Source organism: Marmota monax, unplaced genomic scaffold, assembly GCF_021218885.2.
Source record: "Marmota monax isolate L192 unplaced genomic scaffold, Marmota_monax_Labrador192_F-V1.1 WCK01_AAM20220418_F8-fsc00125, whole genome shotgun sequence".
Lineage (NCBI taxonomy): Eukaryota > Metazoa > Chordata > Mammalia > Rodentia > Sciuridae > Marmota > Marmota monax.
The window spans coordinates 5,788,243-5,795,250 of NW_026695235.1; positions in this window are offsets into that span (position 1 = coordinate 5,788,243).

Below are 7,008 nucleotides of genomic sequence, written 5' to 3' on the forward strand. Positions count from 1 at the left end.
AAAAAATCCCAGTCATTTCCACGAGAGCCCTGGCTCCCAACAAGGCCACACACGGTGGCTACCACAGCAATCAAAATTCACTTGTTATTCCAACCGGAATGGTCTTGAGCAATATCTGAATCCCAAACACACAACCAGGGTCCCCACCAACTCCAAGCAGATAACCATGATTTATAATTTTCTCAATTCTCACAATTAAAAACTAAAACTTCGATGTCATGATAAGGGCCTCTACCAGGGCTCTGTCTTGTCAATCTTCAGATCATGTAAAAGAGAAATAAACTTCCAGTCAAGACAAAAGCAGTAAGCGGGGGAGGAGAATGGGCCTGGAGGGAAAACCCTTCATAGGAGCTTCTCAGTCTGCAAGCTAAATTCTTTAAGATACAACAGATAATAGAGGCACTGACAAAAGAAAGAGGAAAGAAAGCAATTTAAATTTAGCCCTCAGGAAGTCAGTGTGCTGTAGTGCTATGTCAGCCACATTGGGGTCTGCAATCTCACAGCCACCTGTGGACAGAGGAGCCAAGGGCACCCTGGGGACTGCCCACTCCACCTTGAAGCTCTGCCCCCAGGTCAAATATGCACCTGCAACAATGGATAGGCCAGCTCCCATCCATCAGCAGAAACGGATTCTTTCTAGCTATCCACCAGATGCACCACTTTCTTACTTGAGACACATCTAGCAGATGAGGAGCTCTTTCTTTGTGTGGGTGTTTGACTTTCATGCCTTAAAAGGAGTTCCTCTTTGCTTGCCTGTCACATAGACTTGTGTCCACCTGCTGTCAGTGGTGACAGAAACTAAAACCTGCTACCTGGTCTGAGAAAACTCCAAAAAAGAAAGTGCTAAATAAACCCAAATCTTATCACCTGCCCCTCCTCTGCCCTGACCTTGGAGCCTCTGGCCCTACCTGTCCAGGTCCCTTCCCTGGTAGCTGTCACCTTGAACTGAGGTTTGTCTGCATCTTCCAACTGCCGGCAAGAAACCATGCACACCTGCATTTGATCCCAGTGGCAGCACAGAGTTTCTTTTGCCCTGTTGGGATCCTACTATTTGGAAACCACCACCACCCACCCCACCTGGGGAGCCACAGTGGTCCTCTCGTGCCATCTAGTGTCCGAGGCTGGAAGTGACTCGAGCACATTGCAAAGTCCTGGAAAGACTCAGAGACCCACCTGATACTTTTCAGCGTAAACCCACTCACTTACAGGTGTGGCTCATTTTTAAAGGAGACTCTTAGGAGAACTAAAGGGCACTGATCATCTGCTGTGGGTTGGGCATCTATATTTAACTGTATTTGATGAACCAAATGAGAAAACATTTGATCTCTGGACTTATCTGTACACATCAATGCAGCATAAAATTGCATAATATAGGCACGGACACTCTATCCTGCCTCCCCAAACTGTGGTAACTGAAAACCTTTGAAACCAGAATGTTCCAGTTGGGAAGAATTAGAACAGCTTGCTCCTGTATCCCAGAGGCTCAGAAAGGGAACTTTGGGGAACAGTTATTACCCAGGAGCTCTGAACCGCCCCACCCCTCAGTGCCCTGGCACACTCCAGACCCCACCTCAGGATTTTTCAAAGTTCCACATGTGCTTCCAATGCACAGCGAAGGCTGTGAACCACCATCTCGACCCGGAGATGGAGATAATAAGATAGGTCTGGGGGACAGGGTTATGCCGCCCAGTTCACACCCCCACCCCAAACATGGCTTAAGCTTGGCCTGCTTCTTCAGTGACACTGGGAACTCCCTTTTACCTTAAAACAATTTAGTCTCCCTTTGTGATAAGCGCAAAGTTAGAACTGGAGTTATTTACTGTCCCGGGAACTGCTAAGTAGGCTCTCTGCAGCCTGGTCATTGGTTTATTTTCAGAGTGGGTTGGGCAAGGTATTCAGGTTTTGAGAGCTTCCTCGGCACCTGCAGAAAGCTCTCAAGTTCTAAGGGACTCACAGGTCAGCAAGATAGCCCCTCCACCAGGACAAATTCCTCAGAAATGGGAAAGGCTGGCCTGGCCCCACCACTCAGCTGGTCTCAGCCCTCTAATAAAGCCCTGGCCCTTTGTGACATGTGCATTGCTGTGACAAGGAGGGGCTGTAAAACTGAAATGGGGCTCTTCAAGGTGGGGCTTCCGGGAGAGGGCATGGCCCCTCGTGAGCAGGCCTTGCAAGCCTGTGGGGCAGCTCTGCCCGAGCTGGATGCCCTCACATCAGCGTGTACAGAGGTCAGTAAAGCTGCTGGTTACACTGCAAGAACAGACAGAGCGAGCGGATTCAGGGCTGAAGCCATCCTGTACCCCCTGTCCCAGTGCCCTGGCATACTCCAGACCCCACCTGTACCCTCCAGTGCCTGTCTCTGAAGGCAGAAGCAGGTATCACTGACAATCCCAGGTTCTTATCCTCGTTGTATGATGTGGGGCAAGTCACCTGACCCCTAGATGCCTCAGGGTCTTCGCATCTAATGTAAGATGTAATGCTCACCCCATAGATCTGCTGTGAAAACTAAATGAGGAGCCGAGTGCGATGGTAATCCCAGCAGCTTGGGAGGCCGAGGCAGGAAGATCGTGAGTTCAAAGCCAGCCTCAGCAACTTAGCAAAGCCCTAAGCAACTCTGCGAGACCCTGTCTCTAAGTAAGATATTTAAAAGTGCTAAGATGTGGCTCAGTGGTAAAGCACCCTTGAGTTTCAAATTGGTACCCATCCACCCCTGCCAAAAACAAAAACAAAGAACAAACACTAAATGAGGATGGACACAAACACAGGGGAAGTCCAGGGAGGAGTTGGCAGTGCTGCCCCTCTTCTTGGGTGTGGCCTACCACCCCTTCCTCCATCCACGGCTTTGCTCAAACTTTCTGGTGCTTCAACAGAGGATTCTCATTTGGGGAACTTTGAGGCATCTGGATCTGTCTGGAGAGACGATACAGAAGGGAAAGTCCACTGGAGTTGGCTAAAACATAGGCTCTGATAAATCTCTGGCCCTGGGCACATTTCTCAACTTGTTGAGGCTTCCACCATGAAATGAGGAGGTCAGAGTGGAAGATCTCAAGAACCTTGGCCTCAGTCCTCTGATGTTAAAGGTATTGAGAGGTCTGGCCTTGATCCCCAGGGTCTCAGGGTAAGTTTGCCTAATGCTACATATCAAGAGTCCGCAAAAGCACCAACTAAAATCCTGGGGCTCTTCCCTGCCATCTCTACTCAGTGGTTTGTAAATTTTAGCATGGAGCTGCTCTGAAGTGCTCATGATCAGAGCAGAGGCTCCACCTGCCTGATGGGGGAACCTCCACCTCACCCCACATGGCTCTGACTTGCCTACATAACCCTGGGCGCCACTGCCCACTGAGTTGTCTACAAAGTGTGGCTAAAAATTCAAAAAGTGGGCTGTTGTTTCTTTTTTACTTTTTTTTTTTTTTTTAAGACAAGGTCTTATTGAATTGCTTACCAAGTTGCTGACGCTAGATTCAAACTTGCAACCTCCTGCCTCAGCTTCCCAGACCCCTGGATTATAGGCGTGTGGCACCGCACCCAGCTTGGACTGTCATTTCTTCAGACAGACTCCCAACATGTTGATAAGCTTATTTATCAAAAGCAGGCTGTGATTGTGCAGGGAGAGATCGTTAGTAAGCAGGACCGGTGCCCTCAGCCTTCCCAACACACCCCCAAGCCAGCCAGTCCTGCCTACAGCACTCAGGCGCCCCTCACCAAGGCTGTCTGTGGTGACACCAAGAGCAGGAGGCTCATCCCCCGGGCCTGCCACTCAGCTTGGTGCCACCTCAGAATTCCTGTTCCAAGATTTACAAAATCAGGAGGATGTCGCCTTGATGACCCACTGTGAAGCTAAACAAGGCGATACACAGAACGTGTGGGGTTTGGGCCTAACATTGCCGTGGCTTCCTTCCTGAAAGTGAAAAAGCGGTGTAACTCCCAGGTGCTAACTTAACTTTAAACAGCTTTATTGAAATATAATGCACATAGCGTAAAATGCATCCAGTTAAAGTACACAACTCAACAGTGGGTTTTGGTAGTTTCACAGAGGTGTGCAAACGTCACCACAGCCAATTTCAAAACATCTCCAGACACCCCCCATCTAGAGCGACCAGCTGCATTTGCTGCGGCCCCCCGCTCGCCAGCCTAAGCGCCTAACAGGACACTTGCTGTCTGCAGACGCGTCTCTCCTGGAGTTTATATAAATGAGATCACTGCTGTCTCTCACGGTGGCACTCTTCCACCTCCACGCCTCCGAGGCTGCCCTCGCTGCCACAGTGCTGGCACTTCCTCCTCCCATGGGACGTTTCATGGTGGGCCACGTTTTGCTCATCCTGTCATCCCCAGTGGACATCGGGGCTTCCGGCTTTGGGGAATGATGCTGCCATGAATAGTTTTTCTAGACAGTTTTCACACACACACCCAGGAAATATGTGTCAAGTGGTGCTGGTGGGTCACGAGGTGACTGCATGTCCTTCTAAGGAGCCATCAGACCCTCTGCTGAAGTAGCTGCACCATTCTGCATTCCCACCAGTGGGGAGGAGCCTCCAATTCCCCACCTCTTGGACAACACTATTGCTATCTATCATTTTGATTATGGCCAGAAATAAATTCACATGCAGCCTAATATTAAAACTATACAGAAAGAAGGAAATTAAAGTTATAAAAATGATGAAGACAGAAATGCCCTCTGGAAGGTGGAGGGTGACCAGCATCTGGGAGCCGATGGCTGCTGCCGGGGGGACACAGGCATGGTGTGTGTGCTGGCTTTGTGATGTTCAGGGCCTGGTGCTGGGTATGGGGGTCACTGGCTGGGCTGTAGAAAAGGGCACCAGGCCTCCTCCTTCCCTCCTAATGCTCTTGTTCCCTTGAGTTCACATGTGACCTTCTGGATCCTAAAGGGAAGTTCTTTCCCAAGTAACCCAACCTGTGGCACTCGTGACAAAGCTCCTAAGTTCAGCAGTCAACCCATCAACAGTATGGGTCCTGCTCTACCTTCCCCCTGGGCAAAACCTGCGGCCCAACGTTCATCTGTCACACAGGACATGGTTGCTGTCCACCAACGGAGGAACTAAGGTAACTTCCCTTCTTCTGTACCTTGGCAGCCCTCAGAGCAGTGCCCAGTGCTTCAGCGAGAAAGCCGTTTTCCCAGAACTGTACTCCAACTTCCTAAAGGTCATTGCCAGTCCCCACCTTCACACAGAAGCACTTATAGCCCCCCGCCTGAGGAGGGCCACAGCTAATTTTAGCTGAAAGATTATAAGACGAATGCCTGGAATCACCCAGAATTTTCTGGTGTCTGTCCCCTCAGGCCGGGTGAGCAGTGGAGTTTTACCACCCACCAACTCAGCAACCCAACACCAGCAAGGGGTGGAGTGCTTGGGAACCTCATGCCTGCCTAAGGCACCTGCAAAGAGAAAACCAAAAATGAAGAAAAATTATAGGGAGGTTGGTGGAGGGGTCGGGGGCCACTGGGTAAAGAGCACCTCCCACTCTCTGCGGGGAGAGAGGCTTGTGCCTTGATCACGGTGTTTTTTTGTTTTTTTTTTAATTTACAGTTGGACACAATTATTTATTTATTTATTTGTGGTGCTGAGGATCGAACCCAGGGCTCTGCACCGTCTAGGTGAGCACTCTACCGCTGAGCTACAACCCCAGTGGGAGAGGGGGGGCAGAGAGGGTTCCCCTGGATCCAGTGGTTTTACCTTGTGGACCACAGATCACCCCACAGAGGCCAGAGTACTTGACAGACGTCTGCGATTTCATATATATGCCAAGCACTGCCTTCAAGATAAAAGTCTTATGCTACCATTCTTCAAATAAATGTAGATCAGTTGTAGCTGATAAAAAGTATCTTTCAATTATAAATGTGTCTGAGAAGTTGCTTTTTGTCATTGTATGTTTCTTTTCCTAATGACCGAGCAAATAATTACCAAGCATTATTCGCAAAGTTTTTAAGCTTCAGGAGGGCTTTCACTTTGAAAGGTATAAAGGAAGTGATGTATTAGGTCCAAAAGATCCCCCAGTAGTGACAGAAGAAGAAATTCTGGAATAACACGGGAGTCAGCAAACTACAGCCCACTGCCCGTCTTTCTAAATAGTTTTCTAGGAGCACAGTCATGCAATTTGCTTACACATTGATCTAAATCTGCTTTGCAGTAGAGTTGAGACTAGGACTGTATGAGCCTGAACTTAAAATGTTTACCATTTTGCCCACTAAAGAGGGAGTGTTCTGACCCCCAGTACAGTGGATCATGGAATATACCACAGCCATTACAAAACAAAATTAACACAAACTGTATACGCAAACAGGGATAGGTTCAAAACGGAATCCTGAAAATGTTGACCTCCGAGGAGGAAGCCATTCACTTGGTTTTGCCGAGTTCCACAGGAGAAGGAATTGGCACTCTGGAAAAGGAACACTGGAGGGAAGAGAACAGGACTCTGAGTGCAGTGTCTGCTGGGGCATCCCCTGCACAGGCCACGGCACACCTCTGTGAGTCCTGGCTCTCCGACTGACACTGGAAGGCCCATAAGGCCAAAGACAAAGGCCCTTCTCCCTGCCCTGGACCTAAAAGATATTAAAAAATAAAACCAAAAGTAAGGATAGGGGCCAACTGTCCCCCATTGAGCCCCAGGATCAAGTAGACACCCCACTGAGGCACAGCTACACAGCAGCTCCCCTGGTGAAGGCCTGCCCAGGAGAGATGGCGAGGAAGACAGACAGCCGCAGGCCAGCCAGGCATCCTCCCGATTACTCCCAGTAAGCCTGCCTCAGTCATCAGGGGCCAGGAGCAGTGGGGGGGTCTGTCCTCCTGGAGACCCTGCATGCCCCCAGGAAGGCTTCTCAACACCCATTGGGTGCTTCCACACACAGAAGGCCTGAGGAACCCTGGCTGGGACCCACGGCTGCTTCGCACCCCCACACCCGCCACCAACTTGCCCCTTAACCCGATGGTATCAGAACATCTTAAAAGCACAACTTCTTGGCCTCTTCCCTCTGCTGAGTCAGAACAAAGCAGGACA